We start from the raw sequence: 25,800 nt of genomic DNA on the forward strand, positions 1-25,800 counted from the left end.
TTCTAATATGACAGAAAATATCCCCTCTTTTCTTGCAGTCAAATTCTGGTCTTAGAGTGCAAGATCAGGGGATTAGTGCAACAGAAGAGCAAAATACATTCAGAGTAGAGAAATTTAGTCTTCAGTGTTGTGGTTAACAGGTTCAAAAAGGATAGTTTAGGAATCATGAAATGCCATGTTGTTTTACTTGAGTCCTTTGATTAACAGCAAGTGTCTTCTTGCGGAGCAGTAATAATTTTGTAAATGATTAAAAGTTTGGGGTTTTTTTTCCTTGAACAGTAATTTTTATAATTCCTCAAGGCTTGATTCTTAGAAGGTACTACTATTTTAAAAGCTATTTTGTGTTGTAGGAAGCTTGTTACCTCTTCACCAATCTCTCCCCTGTTCCTGTATATGTAATTTGCAGTTAACCTCAACCATATTCCTGTGTCAGTGGCTGTGTAGATCAGCTGATTTGGATAAGATTTGGTGGTAATGAAGAATTGTAATTTCTTTGCTTAAGTGAAAAAGTAAAACATGAAGAAAGATTGCAAAGCCCATGAAGCGGTTTTTCTGCTGGCAAGGCTGTATGAAGAGTAAAGTGTGTGTTTATGTGTATCATTTATAAAGGTGGTTGCCTGCAGCCAAACCACAGCACTGTGGCCCTGTCAGATGTTATAAACTACACAAGGTCAGGCATGGGCCAGTGACATGGTAGGAAACTAAGAAACCATCCTTGGAAGCTGCAGGCAGTTGTGCTGGAAAAAAAAATACAGCATTTTATGTTTCCTTGGGGTTTGATTTTTGGATCAGTTCTTTGCTTTAGATCTAGGAGGAACTGGGGGGGGGGGGGGGGGCAGTGTCTGGAATTAGTGATGATGCCATCTTTTAGGTAAGATGCAGTACCACATCTTTTTTTATTTTATGTTCGTAAAGATCACATTAGTTTTTGCACGTAATGTTGTGTTATTTCAGTGTCACAATGGTTTCAGTTTTTCTTGTTGGTGAAAATATGCAGATGTAAAATTTCATAATTTTCCATTATGAAAAGATGTCATGTGAATTACTATGGACAAATAGGGTTTGTAAGCTTGCTTGAGGCATGCAATATTTTTCTGTGCTGTGGGTAGTAGACTGGGCCATGCCCCTTGACTGACACTCTGCAATATTGTATTGCATTGCCACAATACAGGTAATTAACTTAAAAAATTAAGAGGCATTTCCACAGTGCTGCTAGTCCACAGTTTGCCTTATTGTTACCTAATTAGACTTAATAGGACAGTAATAAATTGTAAAAAATTAATTATAGACAGTAAATAAAATACATTGTCTTGCTTAGCATGTGTATTAAATATATCTTTCTCTGCACACATGCATGCACCCACACAGAGTGTAGAGCTGAATAATTATTATACATTGTAATATTACTGATTATTTCACTAATACTGAATATTTTTCTGATAGAGACAGAAGAAAAAGGGCATGTATTAAAAATAGAGGCAGGTCAGGGTAATCCTTTCAATTTAAGAGGAAAGATTGAAATGTGTTTTGTGAAGGATTTATTGAAGTGTCTTACATTACAAACACAACATTTAAGGACTGCTTCAGCAGACTGGTAACTATAATTGTTGACATCTTGCCTTCCATGTTGAATGTTTTTGTCTTCTGTGTAATTTGGCTACTGATTCTTCAATCACAATGCAATTGTCATTTGCAATATAAGATCAAAGACGATTGCTGAATTATTTTTAATATAAAGTTAGATATTGTAAAACATGACATGATGATAACATCTTTCAAATTAATTTCCAAAACACTGTTTCACAGCCCTATCAGGTAAGGAATATTAATGTAATTTGGTTTTGTAGATATATTGTTTTATCATCAAAGTTGGTAAACTATTTATACCTCACCAACCAGAAAAGGTTTAGCTGTCATAAAATACAGCAGATGTTTTAATCTGCATGAAATACTGTTTTAGACTCCAATGTGACTTAGAGTTTTAAGGACACTTTAACAAAGGTGTGATTTTATAGATACTCCTTAGAATGTGAGTATTCAGATTTAGACCTCTACCTTTTGCTGACATTTGCATCTTGCTGATTTCAGCTTGAAAAGAAATATGTAAACTGATAAAGACTTAGATCTCTGATGGACCGTGATAAAAAAGTCTCATTATGCTGCAGCTTTATGTATCAATTCTTTGTATCACTCTATTATGAAATACCATAATAACTAAGTAATGTTAAACTTTAAGATATCCCAATGCAGTTTTTGGAACTCACACATTGCTTTTACCTTTTGCTCCTTTCTGGAGGTCAGTCACCCTGAAATATTATGGCTTCAGAACTGTTGCTTATGATAATGTCTGCTCTTGGCTAATAGCCAATAATGAACCCATATGTATTTAGTCCCTTTTAGATTATATCATGAATACATAAAGCAAAATGTTTTGCATAGGGATCAGGTGAGGAAGAAGATTAAATCAGTTAAAATCGCTGGAACACTTGCAGAAAGATCAGCTATAAAAGCAACATCAAGAAAAATTTTTAAATGAGTATGATAAAGGACAGGAAATGTTGGAAGGCAAAATCCCTAAGAGAATTTTTGTCAGGAAAGCGTCCATGGCCAGTCAGCTGAACACTAGGAGAGAGTCTATTTAGATTTATTTAAGTAGAGTAAATGTATTTTCATGTCCTCAATCATCTTTTATAGCCATCTGTTTTCATCTTTTCCATTCCAATGGTCTTCAGAAGTTCCCTGTTCATTTTAGTGGGAGTTTCCTGGTGTTGTAACCGTAATATAGTGTTCAAGACCACGCCTGCACACTTTTTTGTGAACTGAAGTGATGCCTATCCTCAAAAATTGATACCTCCCATGGGTCTAGAGGGAAACTGAAATCATCATTTGTGAAATAATTCCCGTTTCAAACCACTGTCAAGTGCGAACAGAACAGTAAACTAGATAACTGCAAGTCCAGTCTAGGACCACGTTATAAAGTGCAGGGCTTCACACCAGTGGGACAGAGAAAGAGCTGGAATGTCTTTTCTCTTTCTTCCTATGACAGAGATAAGTCTTGGTTTTAAATTAGATTGAAGATATTAAAATATCAAGGCCCCAAATCAGAGGATAAAACTTATAAGCAGCCATTCTCCAGCATTCAGAAAAACCTGAGGGAACACACACACCCCAAATCAGCACCTATTTTTTGTATATTGTTTGTTATTTATAATGGAGGTGATGTGAAAATGAATGTAAAACCAGATTTATTTGCCCTTATGAGCATTCCTCTGTATTTTGCTTCCTTCGTAAACCATTACTGTGCTCTTTTGGCTCCAAATAGAGCTGTTAAGCAGTATCCAGCGGTAACTTTAGTCTGTCACTTGACCTCATGTGCTCTGCATCCTAGGCAGTTTTCCTAGAATGACTCTTTCAGTTTCTGAGCTGATTTTTATACCATATGTATGCTATAGCAGTGATCTCTGGAAAAGATCTGTTTGTAAAGGGTCAACTCTTCTTACTGTTTCTGTTACCTGAAACTTTCCTGAGTGAAAACTCTATAATGAGTATTATCATAAGCACATGGCTCTAGGAGGTAATTTCTTACCTGCATTTATAGTAGTACTTTAGATACTAGAGCTGTAGACTTGTGAAACTCCAGTTGGCTCCTTGTCATTTATATGCAGATAGCCCTTTGGAAAGACTAGAATTTCAGAGGAATGGTAACAGCTCTGTTTGAAAAGCTGATTGCAAATCTTGTGCTTGAATACTTTGAGCACTTTAGAAACTGTCCTGTTCCAGTGTTCCTGCAGCTGTGAGTTTACATTTTCAAGGCCTGTGCCCATAAAATGTCCTATTGCCCATTGACAAAATAGTTGCAGCAAAATGTTACTGTTACAGGTGTGAATGTACTTCATTTGTTTATGTTTTTAAAAAATTAAACTATATCTCAAAAATGAACTTTGATAAACCCATGCTGCATGAAGTGACTTCTCAAAACATACATTCCCCTAACAAAGGGCTTTGTTATTATGAAACAAAGTTCTTTAGCAGTCAGCTTGCACCTTAATAAGTCATTCAGATAAACAGGTTCCAATGAAGATTGAATTACGATCCTATTCAGCTGACAGAAAGCAACCACTGGTTCTTCTCAGGAAACTCATGAATAAATAAAAGATCCTGTGCTTCCAGGCCCAAACCTAACAGAAATGTAAGGATGCATGCTTTTCAGTGTGATTTCCCATGTCCTACACGTACAGCCTTGATGTTGCCATCAGAATTAGATTGGTGCTGATGAAGACATCAAACATTATGTAAGTAAAGACATTTAAAAATAGTTGTAAATGTGGGGGTATGAGTGGAAGTATCTATCATTAACTCTGAACAATCTGTTAGACAATAACCTCTGATATTTAGCTTGTGCATATAGCATGCAATTCATATGCCTTGCCATTTTGTGTGTGGAAGGGCACTATCCAAAGTTATTTTTAGAATTCCATTTTAGTGAAAAATACAAGTTTTAAAGTCTTTGGAAGAACTTACTCATGCTTATCATCTACCGAGGCCAATAAATATGTCAGCTCTTCCCTGTTGTTACGTTATAGTTTTTAGCATGAATTCAAACTCCAGAGAGTGTTGTGCTACATACATGTAACAAGAGTGGTTTCTCTGAGAAGTTCACAGTTTAGCAGGTGTTATAAGATTAATAAGACAGAAAAAAGGAGTGGGAGGATGTCATGGAACAGCAATAGTGGGGATGAGAGTAACCTTGGTGTGTCACCTGGCTGAATATTACTTAGTTTTCATACTTACTGAAGCAACTGAGAATTTTAAAGAGGACAACTGGATACCTTTTGACAAATGCTTATAGGGAAGCTTTTCTTGGGCATAAGGAAGAAGCACAGAGACGATTATGTGAAAATGTAGCTATTGAGGGATGAAGGGTTGAACTGCTGGCTGAACAGAGGTGGGAACTGATACCTTGATAGTTTTTAACAGGATGTAGACAGGACAAGATCTAAATGCTGTTTGCTAGGTAGAAGGAAGCTATTTTCATGTTTGCCCTGCTGACTGCACAGTGTAGTGTGTTGGATCCCGAGCACACTACACTATGCAGGCTGCGTTTGAATGTTTCTTTCCTACCCTCTCACAGTGTAGCTGAAATGAAGCCATCGCTGCAAAGATGGGGCTCATCTGAATTGAATTTGCTGAGCTTAATCAGCAAATCTTTCTACTCAAATCTTTTATTTTCTAGTTTTTGAAATGCAACCCAAATCAAATATTATGGAAAGGTGACTTACTGCTTCACAGCTGTGGTTGCAACATTTATTTCTAAAACTGTTCTTTCAAGAGCTCTAACATATCTACACATAGTTATTTTGACCTGAATATTGCAAAAAGAGGGATGTGAAGATAGAGCATGTGGTTCAGAGCTGTGAAGACTTTGTGCAAAAGTGAGGACACAGCAAAAGTTCTTACAGAAATTAACTGCAAAACACCCTCTGTTTTATGCAGGAGTATGTCTGTGTGGTGGGCTGACCCTGGCTGGACGCCAGGTGCCCACTAAAGCCGCTCTGTCACTCCCTTCCTCAGCTGATCAGGGGAGAGAAAATATAACGAAAGGCTCGTGGGTTGAGATAAGGACAGGGAGAGCTCACTCACCAATTACAGTCATAGGCAAAGCAGACATGACTTGAGGAAATAAACTTATTACCAATCAAATCAGAGTAGGGTAATGGGAAAATAAAAACTAAATCTTAAAACACCTTCCCCTCACCCCTCCCTTCTTCTTGGGCTCAACTTTACTCCCAAATTCTCTACCTCTTTACCCCCAGCAGCGCAGGAGGACAGGGAATGGGGGTTGTGGTCAGTTCATCACCCGCTGTCTCTGCTGCTCCTTCCTCCTCAGAGGGAGGACTCCTCACACTCTTCTCCTGTTCCCAAACCTTCTTTAAAAAGGAATTTGAGAATGTTGGCGAATCTGACTCCATACAAAAAAAAATTAAAATACCAAACTGAATGATCCCTCTTAAGCTAGGGAGCATTGTGAGTTGTGTGGTTGAGCTGGCAAAAAAACCCCAGGATTTCTAATGGTACTTTGTATAAGCTTTGCTGGAAGTTTGTTGTTAATATAAAGAGATATAGTGATTGAGAGCAGCCCTGCGGAGAAGGACTTGGGGGTAGTAGTGGATGAAAAACTGACTGTGAGCCAGCAATGTGCGCTCACAGCCCAGAAAGCCAACCGTGTCCTGGGCTGCATCAAGAGATGTGTGGCCAGCAGGGCGAGGGAGGGGATTCTCCCCCTCTACTCCACTCTCATGAGACCCCACCTGGAGTCCTGTGTCCAGCTCTGGGGCCCCCAACATCAGAAGGACACGGACCTGCTCGAGCGGGTCCAAAGGAGGCCATAAAGATGCTCGGGATGCTGGAGCACCTCCCCTGTGAGGACAGGCTGAGAGAGCTGGGGGTGTTCAGCTGGAGAAGAGAAGGCTCCAGGGAGACCTTAGAGCGGCCTTCCAGGACTTAAAGGGGCTACAGGAAAGCTGGGGAAGGACTCTTGATCAGGGGGTGTAGGGATAGGACGAGGGGGAATGGTTTTAAACTGAAAGAGGGCAGATTTAGATTAGATCTAAGGAAGAAATTCTTTCCTGTGAGGGTGGTGAGGCCCTGGCACAGGTTGCCCAGAGAAGCTGTGGCTGCCCCCTCCCTGGCAGTGTTCAAGGCCAGGTTGGACGGGGCTTTGAGCAACCTGGGCTAGTGGAAGGTGTCCCTGCCCATGGCAGGGGGTTGGAACTAGATGATCTTTAAGGTCCTTTTCAACCCAAACCATTCTATGATTCTATGACATTCTGACAAACTTGCAGACTAATGATAAATATTAGTCGGCATTTTTCTGCTTAGTTCTGTGTCGCTACATTTTATACAGAAAATACTGAAACTGAATTTTTTCATTTACACTCTGAAGTTAATTTCCTGCAAGGTACCAATGACCACACTATTTAAGTCTTATTTTGGAAGTTTATGTTGGACTTCAGTCTTGTTGCCTGCCCTGACAAAATGTTTATTCAGCAAGGCTGAATTTATTAGTTTGGATTGTCTTCTGTTGTATGTAATGTATATTTAACCATCAATTTCAAGCAACTTTTGGGGGCACATGCAATAAAAAAACATATTAATGAAACATGCTGTGTTGTAGGAAGAGCAAGTGCTAGTCAGCTAGTACAAATGCAGTTATAACAAACTGGTCACTTGATTGTTTTGTTTTTTCTACACAGTTTGGAAATGATCCATCATGTCTGCACCCTGCAACATCACAGAAAATATTTGATCAGACCCAGTTTTTAGAAGAGACCCAGATTTCTAAGTCTCATGTCACCACCTTAAATCAAGAGCATCATCACTGGCAGTTTTTAGTAAGTCCTGTCTTTGTTTTACTATTTCATGGCAACTGATAAATTTAAAGACAAGTCTAGTTTTGCAGTCCATGCTGCTTCTTTTGGTTGGTTGGTTGGATGGGTGTTTTTGTTTGCATGTGCAGTAACATCAGGGTGTTGGGGTTTTCTGAGGAGGAATGTTTGAGCGAAGGAGGGTTTAGCTTCACGATCTTTATAGCAGCAGATTTTTTATTGATTTCTTAGGTAGTAGTACTTAAATAATATACATATGTACCTGGGACATAATTTAAGCATGAAATGAGAGTTTAATAAACAAAGATGTGACATAAATAGTAATTCCAATGCTTTGTTCTGGATGCATGAATACAAAAGTGCAGGATCTAGTGCTTAATGGTTATGATCAGCACATTCCAATCTGTTTTGGTGTATACATCCTGACACTTGAATCTGAATGTCAGCAGATTTCTTCTGGTTGGATTTCTATGTGTTTGCACATATTCTGTTTTTTGGGCACCTTTTGCATTCAGAGAACTTTTTTAGAAGAGTCCTTTGAATATAAAAGCTATAGCATAATGTTAGTATACCTGAAGACAACTTCCAGAGAGAAATATGTGTGCCAGTGAGGTGCCTTGAATTCTTTCTTTTAGGTAAAATACTTTCACTTAAGTACAAAGACATTTGAATACATAAATGGGCAAAGTTCTGTTTCTTTTAAAATCAGAATTGCAGATGGAACACTACATTTTGATCCCTATAATTAATAGCTGGTTTATCTGCATTTGCTTTCATTACACCAAGGAATTTACTTAGTTTTGGACTGTGAAATTATAATCGGTGTAAAAAAAATATTTTTTTAAACTTGGTAATGAAAACAAAAATGTTGTGAAGAAGGAAGGCACGCTTTTGTAAGTTTTTGGAGAAATTAGATTGAACTAGTTGTCTTGAGTTGAATTTTGGAGTAATTTTCAGTAGTAAACGTGGTAAGTAGATTTGCAGATCTACCATGTTTATCTTCTAAAAACTTGCCAGTTGCCCGAGATATCTAAGCCATAATTTCATGGTTGTCCTTTTCATAGAACTGCTTGCGTAACCGTTCAGACATACTAGTTCAAGATGAAGTAGCGTAAGTTCTGTTGCTTCACTTCAGATTTACCTGAAACAGAGTAAATTACAAGAGCCTGTGTAACACAAATCCAGAGCTTCCATTTAGATATAAACTTCAGGGCTTTGTTTCTCCACGTAATGCTGTTATGCAGAGAAATATTCTTTTCAGATGAGGTAGAATAACATTACTCTTCAGTGCTAAAACAATTACTCTTTTAAAAATTCAGTTTACAAAGCAAAACCTCAAAACTGAAATGTGCTCCCTAGATCTCTTTATGTCCCAACATTGGCAGCCATTGCTCTGAATTCTCCTTGCCAAAGATACAGATGATTTTATTAGTCTCAAGTTACTCTTTATTTTAGCAAATATGTTTACTATGGTGGTACTTCTTTGAGTGATGTGTAAGTAATGATTGTCTTGGACATGTTCTGCACAAAAACAGGGAGTCGTGTGTTCAGGGATGATACAGTGAGCGTATTACACTTTAGAAACCATGTTTCCTAATGGGTGACTGTAGAGATGGAGCTAAACTCTTTATGGAGATGCACAGTGAAAGCACAAGAGGCAATAGACGCAGGCTCTAGCAAGGGGAATCCTTATTAGATCTAAGGAAAAAAAAATCTTTAAAATTGGGGTGGTCATTTTGCAGAGAGGTTATGGAATCTCTTCCCTTGGAGAGATGAAAACCTCGACTGGTGAGAAAACTGAGCAAACTGAGCCAGCCCTGAGCAAACTGATCCAGCTGTGAAGCTGGCCCTGCTTTGAGCAGAAGTTAAACTAGGTGACCTCCAGACTCTTCCAACCTAAATTATCCTGTGATTATATAAACACGAATGCTTACTTACATGCATAAATTTTCCTTATTTATGATTATCGATTGTACATACCTGTCCTTACAGAATGGCCCCATTACATTTATAGGGAGTTCAAACAATAGATTCTTGAAAAGTATACAAATCATGTTTGGTATTGTATGGTATCCTTCTGTAAACTGTCTTCATGATTGCAGATAATATTCTTAAATTCTATAGGAAATGGACTGTATTACTTTTAATGTACAAGGGGCAGAGGAGTTGCTAATGTTTGTTCTATAAGCATGCTTTATAGCTGTTAACACAGTTTTTGCACTACATAGAGTTGATTGCAATTCATTATTGCATAATTGAAGTTATATTTGTATTTAAACAAATAAACCTGATCCTATAACTAGACCTGTATGTATAAATATTTACTACTACTGTATACTCTCCCATTTTAAAATAAGCTATTGTGCCAGCCTAAAAGCATGTATGTTCATATCTGTGTGAAGAATACGTGCATACCGTAAGTCCTTTAGACCCTTCAGGACTGGCAGGTGTTATGAAAAAGAAGATCCTGTGGTTTATTTTCCAGTGATAATGAGTTTTGAGGAGCATATATGTTGGCCAGTTACTTGATCCACATCTCTCGGTGACTGGGTTATAAGATGTAGTTCATATATCACCTTTGATCTTCAAAGCACTTTGCAACCAATAACTAACAGAATAATTTAAAGAAAATTCATAAAAAGATACCATTTTTAAACCTAATGTTCTCACTGTTCTTACATTGTACCTCACTGAACTGAAAGTAAAGGCTTAAAGCTTTGCTTTAAGAGCCTCATATTTGAAGCTTGAGGTTCTAAATTTGGTGCTGGATTTATCCATCTGAAGGATATGAGTTTGATTGCATCAGAAGTAATTATATTTAATATGACAAGAGAAAAGTGCATAAATGTGATATTTTGAACGGCTGTTAATGCCTTCTTTGCATCTCTGCTTCTGAAAAGAATAATTACATAGCTGTGATGTGAACTGAATGTTAAGGTCTGGTGAAAGACATTACTGGTAAAAAAAGTCAATATTCTAATGTTATGTGTAGAAGTTCCCTTAACAGAAGGCATTTGAGAAGTTAGGTAGTTGTTTGTAGACCCAGACCCAGTACACTTACAAAAGACCAACTTGCGGCAAAAAAAGAGATGCTGTCGAAGAAATTAGTAGGAATTTTGCTGTTAGCTTCATTCACACAAATAATTCATGCTTTCAGGAAGCATAAAGTTGTGTTGTAAAACAAAAAGCCGTGGTCTGGATTAAGGTCTTGAAAACAGAGTAAAGAAATGATTATTTGCAGCAGCTCATTTCAGTCCAGTGTGGATTGTATCTTTGAGTCCATTCAGAGCCTATTCTCACTGCTCAATTTGTCAGTATTTAAGGGGAACACAAGAAATATAAATGGTTGCTGGGCAGTAGCAGCCTTCTGGATAAAGTGTAAACTTTGGACACCCAAACCAGCCTCTATTTAAAATGCTATTGTTTACATAGTGTTGTAGTACAGATAGTGAGAGAGCCAGGTACTCTGATGCCAGGATTAAAATTTCCTGACAAAATATTAAATAACGTTTCTCTCATACAGTAGTTACAGTACTTTGGGGCTAAATTTTAACTTACTGTTTGCTCCTCTTTAATTCTTAATGAATTGCCGCAGCTATAACATTAACAATAACTTTTAATCATTTACACTGAAGATCAGAAGGAATAAGTGCAGTTTTTCATTCTGCTACTTTATATTTCAGCAGTGGTTTTACTGCAAGAGGAATATCCTGTATTTTAGTAAACAGAGACCAAATTTTTTATCTACAGACAAATGTTCCGTTTGCCTTCTGTCATTAGCTTTCTGTGTACATAAATATAACAGACTTGCACCAGTTACCTGTTAGTTACCAGGCAACAGCAGCATTTGACACTGCCTGCAGCTGCAGTGAATGACGTGCAGCTCCCTGATTGTGAATTAAAGTGCTCTGAATTTTGAACTGAGGTTGATAAAAAGGACATTAGTGTGAGTATAATGCCACTTTTACCGTAGTAGCAACATGTCAGCGGAGTTTCTATAACAACAGCAGTTTGCTGAGATATAGCTCTCTATCACATGTTCATGATGGAAAAATTGTAATTGCTTTAGTCTTTTGCAATACATAGTTTTCTCTACGTGCTGTATTCCATTTAAGCCTTTTTGTGAAGCAGGAATCTGTCATGCTTCCCAAACATTCACTTGGATTCATTGTTTACTGAGGTCAGAGCATTAAATGTTTATGATAATAGGCAAAAACTGGGCTGAAATAAAAAGAAATATTTTTATTTTTCCAACTTGTAAATATTTTGAGTATTGCTTGCTAGTCAGAGATGTTTTGCAGTCTCTTGATGCTGGCAGAGCAATGAGGCTGGAGAGATATATATGCATAGCATAATAATAAAAACTATGAATGCTTCTGATGCAGTATTTAGCCTAGATAGCTGGCTCTGTGAAAGGACCTTTTTGAGGTTACCTGTCTTTCCTGTGCCTTTCATGTGCTGTGCATGTGTGAGATTTTTAGCAAGGAAAGAAACAATATCCGTTGCCAAAACCAGTATCTGGATTTTGATAAATGCTGAAGTTAGTCATAATGTCTCTGAATTTTTATAATTTTGGGTCTCTTGAGCATTTTTAAACATATGGCACTCAGTGACAATGAGCTGTTTTAATAGTTTATTTCCCTTTACCATTCCATCTTCCGTTTTCTTCTCCATATCAATGGAATGACTTATGTAACGTTCTATTTCTAATGTTAGTTTCTAGATTAACTGTTGCCTGTGCAAATGTAGACTTCTGGTTTGATTTTTGTTGATACAGTGCCAGTATAATAAAAGCCTTTCCTATCTGCAGGCTGTGAAGAGAACTTCCATCAAAAATAGATCTTAATGTGGTTTTAAAAAAAAATTTTTTCTAATCAAAGTTCAAGCAGGTTGTTACATTCCTGAATGAGTGAAAGCAGTAAAAGATATTTAAAGGCTCAAACAATGAGACATGCCCAGTATAAGACTACTAAAATTACTAGCTGTGAAAGCAAACAGACTTTTTTCTTTCTTCCCTAAAACATAATATTCTTACTCTCTCAGTTTAAAAAGATTGACTCAATTATGACCTTTTAATAAAAACACTGTTGTAACATAGTTTCCATCTTTTTTCCTTTTGGTGTACTAACAAGAGCCATAGGTTGGGAGGGGCACCAGCTAGGAGCAGGTACTCTCAAGCACTGTTGCTGTTGCTGCCTGGGATTGAGTGGTTTACACGCATGATGGTGGCTGTTAAGGGAGCTCTGGAGAGATGAGGCGTGCTCAGATGTTCAAAAGAGCATAGGTGAATCAGGCCTTTAGCAGACTCAGGGCAGTTTTGCCTGGGCTGGATGCAATGCTGCCTTGTTATTATTCTGGAAAAAATGTTACGTATTTTTCAAGTATTATAGGTCTGTAGTTGTGATTTCTCTCGTGAATACATCCATTAATCCTGCTGGTTTATAAAATTCAAATGTAAGGTCTTCTGATAACCTTTTCTGGATATGATATATTCAAACTGATTCTTATATTAAAATATTCTGTGCAGATTCTTATATTAAAAACTAGGCTTTTGGGTTTTGTGACTGCAGATTTAGGAGACATCTCAAAATTATCTCAATATAACTGACATAACTGAGCAGTGAATCCAGTCTAAACAGACAAGAGCAATGAAACATTCTTATCTCTATTCTTCTATAAGGAACAGAGCAAATGAGCTAATTAATATCTAAAGAAAGTCAAAGATAGATTCAGGAACTGAATACGGATTTTTTTCAGTACCCAGGTAGTGCTTAAAGGGCATGGTTTTTCTTTCTGCATTTTGTACTCTGTCATTTAAATGCGTTCAGCCAACAAACAGTCAGTGACACCAACCTTTAAAGGTTCCACCTCCTCTAAAACAATTGTATGCTGAACCTGGGATATGAGTTGGCATTCTGTTTAAGAGATAAGTGTATATATTTTTTTAAAATCTTATTTTTGTGTTTATGGTTATAGTTTATATGTTCATAAATCTCACTATCTGGTGTTCTGTTCATTGCTCTCTGGAAGGACGCCACCTGATCTAGCTGTATATATTATCTTTCTCCTGAATGTACTGTCCATTGTCACAGTCCCAGTTCCCTTCTAAATTGCCTCAAATGTAATACTTGCATCAGACAAGAAAGTTAAAGAAAGTCAATGCATTATTAGTTACAGCAAAACAAAAGGCTTATGGAGCAAGGTGATTTATTACTTCATTTTTCTGAAACACATTATAAGATTAATTTTTTTGCTTATACTTTTTCATATCCTAATTACATTTGCCTCTTGTTTAATCATCTTTAAGACAAACTAGTATGTCTGAGGAGAGAACATGATTTAATTAACTTTTGCCCTAATGAATCAGACTGGAGAATTTTGTAGTAGCTTCATTTGCAAGGCTTCTTGTCCAGTAAATTGGTTGGAGACAAAATATTCGGGTGATATTAAAAAATATAAGCCTTAACCTTAAAACCCATACTAAAATCTTTAGGCTCAGTGATGTTACTACTAAATTCAGAGGTGAATTAGATGATGGCTCTCTGATTTTGGCTTGAGATTTAATTTACAAATAATTTAGGGGACTGATTTACTTTTTATAGCATGAAAATTTATATTTTACCTTCAAATAGTTATTATATCAAAGCAAGATGATAAAAATGGTAGTGCATATCAAAGCTTTCTCCAGCAGGAACAGCTGTAACACCTCTGTTGATTGTTTCATATTCAGGTCTAAAGCTCTCTCAGACTCTCTGCCGCAGCTTCCAAAAAACTAACCAATTAACACTAATTTTACTGCTGGGCTTTACGTTATGAAACAACTGGTTCTTCAACTCTAGTTGTCTTCTAGTTCTCAATCTGAATTAAACTGAGTCCTTTGATGCATTTCTAAGAGATTCATCAGCCATATCAAGGCTGCTATTGCGATCACTACTCAAATGAGTGACTGTCTGGCAAAAGAATCTTGTGTTAAAATTGATGACCTAAAGCCAGAGGAGTCTATATTCCATTTCTAAATACCTACAAGTCTTTTTGTTAGTGTCAGTGTTCATTTTTTTTCACATAGTGTAGGCCAAATTCTGATTACCAGTAGTACCACTGAAGTCAGCAAGGCTAGTAATATGAGTAGTGCAAGCAAGATACCGCCTTATCTGTATGAGTAATCAAATTGTTCTCTAACAGCATATAAATGTAGACTAGATCATTATTTGAACGAACTTCACTCTGTTTCCTGGAGAAGTACTAGTGATTAGATCTGCAGAAAGAAGGCTGCTCAAAGCTACCAGACTTGCTTTTCACTGGCTAAAATGCACCAGAAGTGTTGGATCAAAAATCCAGTTTATGTAAACACTGTACAAAGTGTACAGCACTTTGTAAAGGCAGCACAGCTGGGAGAAAGATATTTTAAATGAAATCCCTTTCTGAATATGGATATTAGAGCCTACGATGAGCCCATGGCTTGGTGGTGTACATGAGAGATAAAAGACGTACTGGGGAAAAGTGTATTGAATGTCAAAAAGATATATAAAACTGTATTTCTGAGCTGTCCTCTTTCATCAGACATAACCAGAAAAGCTGAGATGTGTGAACAGGAGTATATTAGCGTATGTTGAAGTTTACAAATTCCTGTTTTAACCTGTGCGTAGCACTCGTGCATATTTTATATGCACAGATTGTGTATTTACATCTATGTTTAAGGATCTTAGTGCAGATTCCAAATGCAAAAGGCGCTTTACTGACAAATGTTGGTTTAAAGAAAAAAAAGTCCTTCCATGAAGAGTTTAAAAATAACAAGGTAAGTCATGCAGAATGTTTGTGTTTAGATCAAAAGTAACTACATAACTACAAACTACAGTCCCAGAATTTTTAGTTCTTATGATAAACTAACCTGAAGTTAAAATTGAAAGTACTGTAGTCCTCAGCATTGTCCTTCAGCAAACATTCCTGCAACTTGGAACATGGGCTTTATATTAGGAAATAGTGCAAGTTACTTTCTCAGCGTGAAGTACTTGGATGAGAATTGAATGAATTTGGGAGTTGGACAAGACCAGTTTACTAAAGGCATCAAAACTTCTGCTTGTCTGTTTAAATGGTTTTGAGACTGCATCTCGGATTTGAAGCAGCAGTTGTGATTCTGCCCTCCAAAGAAGCATTCCAATTCTGTTTCTAACTGATTAAGATTGGGTGTATGAAGCTCTGAGTATCTTCAGACACTTGAAAACATTTGGTGCACACTGGCAGCATGGAAGATTGCTGTTAAATAGTGAGGTGTGTGAAAGTATACGCGATACTTCAGTTATTTACCACTGTAAATAATTGGCACAAGTGATTCCAGTGATGTTGCAGACAGCTTACAATGTACTTCGATAAGCGTAAGTATTTTGAGAACAGGGCTTCTAAATGGTGTGTATAGTTGTAGCTAACCTGTGTAAATACATTCTAACAGTACCTGTTCTGTGTAAAGACATACTAATGAGCGTGGAAGTGTGCCCACCAGTTTTACCATTTTCTGTCATGCTGGGAGAGAGGCAACCACCAGCTATTTGCTGGACTGCAGGCTCAGTAACATTTGGCAGCATGCTCTCCGTAAATGGCCATTTTTTCTCTCCTTGGGGAATATATACCAGTATTGGTAGGTCATTTGGGGCCTTGGTATGGCTTATTTTATTTTGGAGGGCCAGAAATTAACTACATTGGTTAAAACAAACAGTTTTGAAGCAATCATCACTTGGGATGTTCTCTCTTTCTCTTTCCTTATGGTCACAGCTGTCTAAGGTACCTGCATTGCTCCTGAAGAAACCTTGATAGGTGATTTTCTGTACTTGAAAGAAAGTTGCAATGTAAGTGCCTTGCTTCTCAAACCTAATGACAATGAGATCTCACTTTTGGATTTCACTGAATGTTCCTCCAAAGTGGCTATACTGGTTAATTTTTTTTTCCTTCTTAAAAAATAGTTTCAGACACATTCAAACCATTAGTTCATCATTACCTGAGAGGCAGTGGGTGGACAAGGGAAACAAGTCGTGATCAGCATAGCGAGGAGATAATGAACTATATAAATAATTAGCGACACATTTTAAAAATATGCTCATATAGAGCCAAAAGTATCTTGGCTAGAGTGCATGGTCTCAAAGACGTATTTGAGACTATTCATTTCAGCAAGGCAAATACGATTTAACTCTTTCTGTGAGTTTTTAGAATTCATAAAATGTGAAATGTAGTCATAAAGGAACAGTATATGATTCAAAGCAAAGCACACTACATTAAGATCACTCTTGAACATATTTTGAAACTTCCTGGTTCCTTCTTTAGCAGTAGGTGACATGTTTGGTGTAGTTGATGTGAAGATTTGGAGATCATTTTGAACAGTTGAAATTCCAGAAATAAAATGGCATGGGCATCTTCACCTGGAGAAAAAATGAATGCAAGCACTTAACATATACTCTAAGAGCTGTATCTTTTCAGTTAACAGAAGATAAAATACAATTCTAGACACAACCAATGCTTCCAAAGAAGACTAGAGGCTGCATTTCAATGGGATTTGATCTTTTACAAAAACTCAAGGCTAATATTATTTATGAAATTTTATTGAGATAAGAAAACATCTATATAACAGAATATCTATTAAGAAGGGGATGACCCATTTTCTGTTTAGTAACCGTTCCCTAGTTCCTTGTGGGCAGGCAGGATTTTACTTCAATGTGGCAGGAGGGTGTCTGAAGAAGCTGTTGGACTCATAGCTGTCATTGCACCATGAAACACTCCTGTTTCTGGCCACATCACTCTGTTGTGGTCATGTAACCATGTGACTAAGCCATGTAGCTCTGTTCTAAGTATTCTGGCTGAGCTACTTTTGGTATTTTAAAATCCTGTGGTTTTATTTATTTATTTGTGTGCTAGCATATTTTCCCCTAATTGCTGACATATTTCTGTGTCATTAAAAAAGGATCATTGTTCTTTAAATTTCTAGTTCAGTTTTATGGATTCGGAGTTAACAGGTGGTTTGGATAAGCATTTAGGCCTTGTCTTTCAGATGTGATGCTTGCTGCTATAAACTATGTGGTAGATAAATCAAATCCAAAATAATATTTTCCAGTATTTTGGCCACATTGCTAATAAAATATGTATTCATTTTCATAAATAACAGTGACAAAATTGAGACTTACATACATCTGTCTTGGGTAGGTTTTCCTTATCATAGCAACCTGCTGAAGAAAGTGTCTGTCATTCCTGATGGGACATCCAGTAGATGAGAGAGAACCAGTTGCTTTCGGAAAAGGAGTGCTGCAGCTCAACACTTTATTAGATAACATTCATGTAGTCTTTTAACTACACACTGAAGATGCATGTGCTGGCCTAAGAGTGATGTGTGCTGCTGGATTTAAATGTGTGCTACAAAGCAGCTCATGGGCAGCAATCCAATCCCAGAAACGCATTGCTTTCTTTGACTCTTTCTCTGGTAGTAAAAATAAGAAGCAAGGTTAAGGATATGAGCAGGCAGAGTCGGACTGTGACTTAGAGATGTGATACGTACACTGGGGTTTTTTTCGTTTTCTCTTATGGATTTAAATGGAGAGGTACTGGAGGGAAGCTGTCCAGCTACTGCCCTGACAGAGCCTTGTTTTCTTTGTGGATTAACAGGGAACTCCAATCTACAAGGCCGTCAATCTGGCTCCTTTCATCAGCACTGAATCACTTTAAAAAGAAAAACAGTGCATGTGATTATCGAAAGCATTTCCATTTATAACACACTGTGGCAATTCAGCTCAGACACCAGAAAGTAAGAACATTATATACTAAAAAGATGTTGAATCTAGAAAATTATGAAATATATAAATGTGGCAGTAAAATATACATAGTCCTGTCACTTTATGCAGTTTTTAATACGTATTGACATTTTAAAAGATGGTGTTTTCTTTACTTAGCCTGTCTGTGATATGTATACATCAGCAAAGACATTAGAGACTGGAGTCCAGAGAAACAGTGATTAGCATATTTTAAACTTTCCTACACTGACTGCTTAAATACATTTGCATTAATAGAAAGATGAGACTCTTCATGATGTTCTCTGCATGACAAAGGCTAAAAATAGTTTTATTAGAACTTTGGCTGCAGTTCTACTAAATTTTAACAGTTCGGGGGAAAGGAAAACACTTTTGAAAGGTTATAATTAATGAGTTATGTGTTGTTGGTTTTTTTAAAGCATACCAAAATAAGATGAAGAAATTGGGACAAGCCTGCTATTTTGTGCCTTTGGCATTTTGATGGTTTGCAGCCTAGCTTCCCACTTGAGATGGGGGCGGGCTTTGCTGCTGCTTGCTCTTAGCAGCTAGCCCTCTGCAGCTGTTTAGAAAGAAATTCAGTGTGTAAATTTGAAGATGATTGCACGGAAAGAAAATTCTGTTCTGAATTTACAAAGCAAAGCATTATGCCTACCACTCTCTCAAGTTGAAAGGAATTCCAGCATGGTGTAACTTTATTTGAATGTAAATTGTGTTTAAATTGTTGACAGTTTAAAAATTTAGATCAAGGTCCAGACAAACTTAAAGTTTGAAAACATCCAGTTTCCTGTTGTAATGCAATCAAAAAAATCACCTGTGGCAATACAGCATCCATGCAATGCTGGGCATACTCTTGTGGAGAGAGGAAAAACAAACCAAGCTGCTGATGTGTAAGTGAAGAAACCGGTGTTAGATCACACACTGAAGTTGTGATGTGTGGAGTGAATTTTTAGGCCTGCTAGTTGCATGAAGTGCTGTCTGGGATGAGGAAGGGGAGTCTAGGAAGTAGGAAGTGCTGTTTTCAGTTCACTGCTGTTAGTTGTAAACGGTATCGTAATGGGCAGGGAAATGATTATTAGAACTACTGTAACAACTGGAACCCACTAGTATTGTCATTGTCATCATTGGTGTGTGCTCCAAGATCTGTGCATGTGCTCTGGTAATTTGCTGTTCCTGCATGTGCAGAAGCATGCTAGCACATACACTGTTGACAGACGAAATACACAATGCTGTAAAAGAGTTTTTTTGCATATTTTTTATGAATGAACATTCTGCTTTTCTGATGAAGTATGTACTTATTTGTTAAGATGCTGAAGAGTTTAACTATATTCTCAGCCATCTTTGCAGGCAAGCCCATGCTTAAAGTTCAGAGAATAAATTCTGTAATATTTCATAACATATCCTTGTAATACACAACCTGTAGAATTTAAAACAGAATGTGCAGGAACCCTCTAGAACTAGAGTAAAAAAGTAGCATTTCCTTGCTTCTGAAGAAGTTTTCATGGTATGAGAAACATGTCCTTCCAGATAAATAAACAAAGCAGTGTTGTAGAATATATGGGAACAATGCATTTGTTAAGAAAATGATGTATTGGAAGTCCAGTGATCTATACAGATGTTAAGGAAATTATTATTAGCTGGTAACTCAGTTGAGTGGATGTGAGACTAGAGGATTAAAGCTCAGTCTTACAAATAAAACCTAATTAGGGTTTTTAATTAGGGTACAGACACTTACAGTAATTTCCTCATAACTTTCTCCTTTTAGAATGGATGTGGTCAAATGCTTAATGAGACATTTCTGGATGTCTGACTCCATGTTGCAGTACTCTCAATACGCTCATTAAAGGACTTACTGTCAATTTATATATTTGTATGTAAACTCAACTGAGAAATACTACAGGAGGGACTTATTAGTAATGATAAGCTATGATGTAAGACTTTGGCTTTTTTTTCCCTTATGGAGATGCATTCTTCATCTTTTCAGCTTACCTCCTGAATTTAAACAATTACTTTATAGAAGTGATCACTACTCAAACATCCATCCACAGTATTACCTTTAACATGTAGTTCACCATGTCTGTGCATTTCAGGGTCTTTTGGGGGGGTTGGGTTGGTGTTTCAGGATTCTGATTGTTTTACATTTGGTGCATGCTTGAGTTCTGACAGCAGCATATTCAATAACATAAATACTACTCCAAGAGTTTGCTATTAGCTAAGATTTTTCTTGATACAAGTAATTCAATGAACTTAAGCTTGGTATTTTTTAGACTTGTACTAGATCTTCATTTACACATAAGTTTCATAATTGTTAACCCATGAGTTTCATTTAACCCTAAATAGGGATTGAACTCTTCCACCACATGCACATGTCAGCTTTTGGCGAAGTTGCAGGACTGCGCAGTGGTCCCGTCTGTACAATTCTGAATGTATCCATGTTCGTTTTACTTATGAGTTAAGAACCAAAACTTCTGCATCCATGTTTCTTAAATTCAGCATATAAAGTATCATTCCACATAGTGATGTAGTGCTTCTTTAGAGGTATTGTGTATTACTCTGTTTTGAGAATAAATGAGGGGGGAAAAGCTTTGAGGTTATTTTTAAAAAATGGGGAAAAAAGAAAAAAGAGGAAAAGAAGAAAAAACATAAAAAAGAGAAAATAGAAAAAAAAAGAAAAGAAAAAGCAGTCCTCAGTTCTGCAAAAAGAAGCGTTTGGATGTACTAGTACCATTGTGCCAGATATGATGTAAATATGGATGGGTGACAGAATGGGAGACATAAGGATGATTCATAATCTTAGCAGGGAAAAAGTAGTAAAATAGGTAAGCTGCTGTGATGGTATGGTGTTCAAAGCGCTTCTAGGAGTTTCCCCCAGGGTATTTTGACAGCCGGTGATAATTTGCAGAGAATTTGGAATATTTCAGCCCAGCTAAACACCCCATGTGAGAAGCTTATTCATATTTTTTGAAAGGTTGGAGCCTCTGAGATCATTAAAATGTGGCCTTGAAAGCTCAAGAGAATAGTTTTCATCCGCCTATTTCTGGCATAACATTTTATATTTCAGCACTTAGACTTTTATTATTCTATCAGTTGTCTTCTAGCAGAAAATGTGGATTGGTTTTATTTTTAAAGGTAATTGAGATCTTTTAAATTTCCAAATTTTAACAAACAAAAGGCTCACTTGATAGCTGATTTTATCTCAACTGTGATTTTCAAGGTCTTAATCTCTTATTTCCATCTTCAGATGTGCTCCTATAGAAAGAACTTTAATCATACTGTAGGGAAAATTCTGAATAGAGCTAAAAGAAGCATTTGTGTGTTAAACCCTTTTGTCTTTTTTATTAACAGTTTTCTATATTTACATTATGATTTGAAAAGACAAGAGAGAATATGTTAGTCACACACTGGCCTGTATTTATGTGCTGATCTTGGTATTCGTGCAAGTACAGTTTCTTTGGGAGATTTAGTTGGAAGAGGGAGTCAAACATACGCACTGAACTTCAAACCCATGAGCTATAACTTTGTAATGTGAGCAGTAAGCTTGCTAGAGGCAGTTCCTGATTATATGAGAGAGATCTTGGATTTGCTGGACCATGATTACATTATGGATCTCTGAAACCTGTCTTTAGATACAGCAGGCTCTGGGGCAATATTAGGCTCCAGAGCTCCCTACCAATTTCATAGCAAACTTGATTAAGCCATTAAATTGCAGATCGTTGCTGACAGTAAATTAATTCTAAATCCGAGTCCTGTTCTGCACTACATTGGGAGACTTTTACCAGGAGGCCAGTGGCTTGAAAATGGGTAATTAAATTCTGCTGTAAATACATTTTTATCTACCCTTCTGCTTGCAGGAGCTGGCAAACAAGCGAGAACCATTAATTAATACCTGTAATTTGGTTTAGTGGAATAAGCCCTGTTCCTGTCAGATTCTGAAATGTAAACCAAGGCTATGAAGTGGGGAGTAAGTAAAAGATAAAGAAAGCTGGTAAAAATGTATTTGTAAGAGAATCTGTTCTTATTTCTCTCTGTAAAAAATGTTGACTAGTTTGCAAATTTGGCAATACTTTGATCTGAAGTCAGTGTAGAAAAGAAAAGTTAAAAAAAACCCCTAAATATAGGAAAAGTAATAATAGTGGCAAGATGTATTCTGGGCACTTCTCAATTATGTAATTAATCCCTTATACCCAAATTTACAAACTCAGTAGGTGATTCTAGAAGGTTGAACATCTCTGGTGCACATAGAGTTGCACATTGGTTGTCACACAAGGTTTTTGTTATTATCTGGATTTGAGCCAAGAAGTATTGTTTGCAGGTTTTATTCGGAAGTATCAAAAGGAAACTAGAACCTTGTTTACTAGTACTGTATTAATGTTGTTCTCTTTCCATTCCTCTGAAACAAACTCAGTTTTCCTACTTTTCTTGCATAGCTTTCCCATTTCCTTAAAGACCTGAAAGTTGGACAATATGAGACTTACTCCTTTGTTAAGGAAAGATGCCTCCTAATTCTCATTAGAGAGAGAAGCAAGCTTCTCCATGTTATTTGCCTATGATGAATAGTTTCTAATGTCTTAAAAGTTCAGGGGTACTTTGAGCTCTCCAAACTAGTTTAAGTCTTTCATAGGGAGTCTGACTTTCATTTACGTACTCCTAAAATTCCTATCAGAGGATTGAGGCTCATCCAGGGCTTAAATGGAAAGCGATATAGCAAGAGGGAGGTCAAAATTGTGACACATCCTTTTGAAAGAATGGTGTGAGTGACCAGGGGGAAAAGATGCCTAGAGAAAGGACTGAGCATGAGCAGTTGGGTGTGCCTGTATCCGAATAGTGGAAGGAACAATCTTCATTGTGTTCTAGTACTCTTTTAAAAATTGTTTCAACTATTTTGTAATTGTGTGAATAATTTTCTAGAAAAGAAGGAACAAGAAGCCTGTGAGGATGTTTTAACAGCGTTACTGGCTGTCTGTCTTTAGCTATGGATCAATCTGAATTATATTCAAGGTGTCTCTTAGCAACCTAATGACATTAGCTTTAGCAGTGTTGTGGCTTATTTACTCTTTTGTGGGTAACATTGCAGACAGAGCTGAGTTTTTGAAAAGAGATGTTTGGAAACTTCAGAAGGTAAAAGGTTTGTTTGGTAGTGAACACGTCTATAAGCTTTACCTGAAATGATCAGGTCATATAAAATGAAAGATATCTCATAGTGACACCACCAGGAAAATTTAAGTTTTCTGGCAAAAATCATAAGAGAAAGAACTGTAGTTCAATAAAAAAATAATGTTACTATACTTAACCTACCTCTGCTTTGTAAAGTTAATAAACCCAGAACAGGGGTAGAATTAATTTGAAGATCTAGCATATAAAGTTGGGTAAGTTGTTAAACTGCAAGTTGGGAAAAATCCTAAGAGAGAACCACAGAGAGACAAGGAGAGAACATAGGTGCAGCTTATTTGTTTTGGGCAATAAATGTATTTAATGATCTCCAGTGCCAATTAAAATTGTGGAATTGCAAGGTATTTGACATTTGAGGGGGTAGTTTTAAAAAAAAAAAAGAAAAAAGAAAAAAAAAGAAACTAGTTGTTTGGAGAGAAATGCTTTTAAAGGGACGAGGTTATTAGTAGCTGACTTCGTACATGAATAAAATTTACTTCATGTGAAGTTTTTTTGTAATGAGTGCTTTCCATTAGAATTATGAAATATCTAGTGAGCAAGCCTGTGACACTACAATCTCTAGTAGCCTCACCATTCTTCTAACTGTCAAAATTCTACAAATTAGAGATATGGTAAGATAGGCTTCTTAGGATTCTGTGCACTGATTTTTGTTCAAGCCTGTGGAGCCCAAAAGCCTGCTGAGCGTAATCTCTTTTTTCCCTTCTGAACAGCATGATCATGAGATTTCATTAAGGGTACATGCATGAAAATATATATATATATGTTTTTATTTATATATTTTGCATATATAGAGATAGAATTTTATACATATTTATATAGATAATATTATATCTATAAATACACATGCATGTGATATTGTGTATGTTTAAAATCCACAGTCTGAGATTTGTTGCTTTGCTTTTCAGTGTTATTAAAAATTTAACCACGTCTCCAGCTGAGACACTTTGTCATTTTGAGAGCAATGTAAATGTTAATAATTAAAAGCAATTAAAAAGTGTGTTAAAAGTCATGTAATTTTTATAGGCTGTCGGACTGAATAATGGATGCCTCCTAGATTTTCTAGAGTGCCAAAGCATTATTAAACAAAGCCTTCTCCCATCCTGAAGTCCTGTAGAAATGAAATAACCTATTTTGTCAATTTGGGAATCCAGCTGAGGTTTTGGAATGAAGTTATAAATTATGATCCCTGATGAGTTCCATAATCACCATGCTGTAGAGTACTCTGAAGGAGCTTTTTCTTTCCATGAATCCAAATGTACAGGATTCCAAGCGAGAGGTCAAATTAAAAGAATACTTGTGAAAAACCATGCTGAATATTTTAAGTTTTATGTATTCTGTAGTGGCCATAAAGCCTACACTGTAACCACATTTTACAGGTCTCAGTGGTCAGAAGTAAATACTACATTTCTAGCAAAGAGTAAATTTTGATCTCTTTTTCTAAAGAATCATGAAAGAGCTAAGAAAACAAAATGTCTCTTCTCTTTTTCTAAAAATAAATTAATAAGTAAATAAAAAAGCCATAGCTGCATGATTACACAAGAATAACAGAATTATTGCATGGATCAAGATAGTTGTAGCAGACAGTAGTCCAACCAGAAGTTTAAAGTCCATATTTCTTGACTGCACTGGTGTTTTATATGGCTAAGCCTTTCGGCATATACTTTAAACGTAGGCCTTATGTGAGCCTTAGGTATGTAATCTTTTTACATTTCCTTGAAATCACTGTATGAAGGGTACAATATAGAATAAAAGTGCTTCTTACTGCTTGTCTGTTACATCACTGTCTGGCACCATTGTCTCTTACAATGAATCTGTGCCCAAGAAACACTGAGTTAAGCCGTGTTCCAAAGAAAATCTCAGCTGTCACAGAAGGTTCTTCCGCAAAACCTCTCTGTCTCACAGCAGATTTACTGCAGTTGCTTGGTTCAAAAAACTGAACAGGCCTGCAGGCTGCAATACCACCCATACTAAGGTTAGCACTTTGATCCGGGAATTCCTGTAGTGCAAACGTTCTCCAAGCACACTGACATCAGTTCCAGAATCAACATGCTGACTGTCACTGCATTGGGTCCAAAGTTTTATAAAAATGTGAATTTTACTTTATTTACTACTCCAGATATTTTCTAAAATTTCAGATTCTGGAAGCAGTTTGTAAGTAAGATTGAGACAACTTCTCTAGGACAGAAGTAAATTTGGCTTCTCTGATAAGGAAGAATGGGTGACCTGATGTGTGGCTTATGCATTTCTGTTGTATGAGTTCATAGAGCTGTGGAAGAGTCTTCTTCAGATTAGGTTTGTAAGCAGGAATGTTGTCACAAGTGTCAATGGCAAATCACTGGCTCTTTAACCACTTCCAGAAAGTGATGTTAAATAGCAGCACTGATCAATCAGTAAGAGAAGTTTCACTGAGAATGAAAATGGGTGATTTACCATGTTCCTGGTTTACATGGCCACTGTCTTACGAA

General features: G+C 36.8%; 1 protein-coding gene across 2 annotated transcripts in view; it reads left to right on the plus strand.

Annotated features, from left to right (window-relative positions):
• The first annotated feature begins 7,260 nt into the window (after window positions 1–7,260).
• Window positions 7,261–25,800, plus strand: part of RIMBP2 (RIMS binding protein 2) — a 115,446-nt gene continuing 96,906 nt past the window's right edge. For both annotated transcript variants that reach the window (XM_074887242.1, XM_074887243.1), the window contains exon 1: window positions 7,261–7,391. The gene's annotated coding sequence lies outside the window, so the exon portion shown is untranslated. The remainder of the gene's footprint in view (window positions 7,392–25,800) is intronic.

The sequence above is a fragment of the Strix uralensis genome, chromosome 17 (assembly GCF_047716275.1).
Source record: "Strix uralensis isolate ZFMK-TIS-50842 chromosome 17, bStrUra1, whole genome shotgun sequence".
Lineage (NCBI taxonomy): Eukaryota > Metazoa > Chordata > Aves > Strigiformes > Strigidae > Strix > Strix uralensis.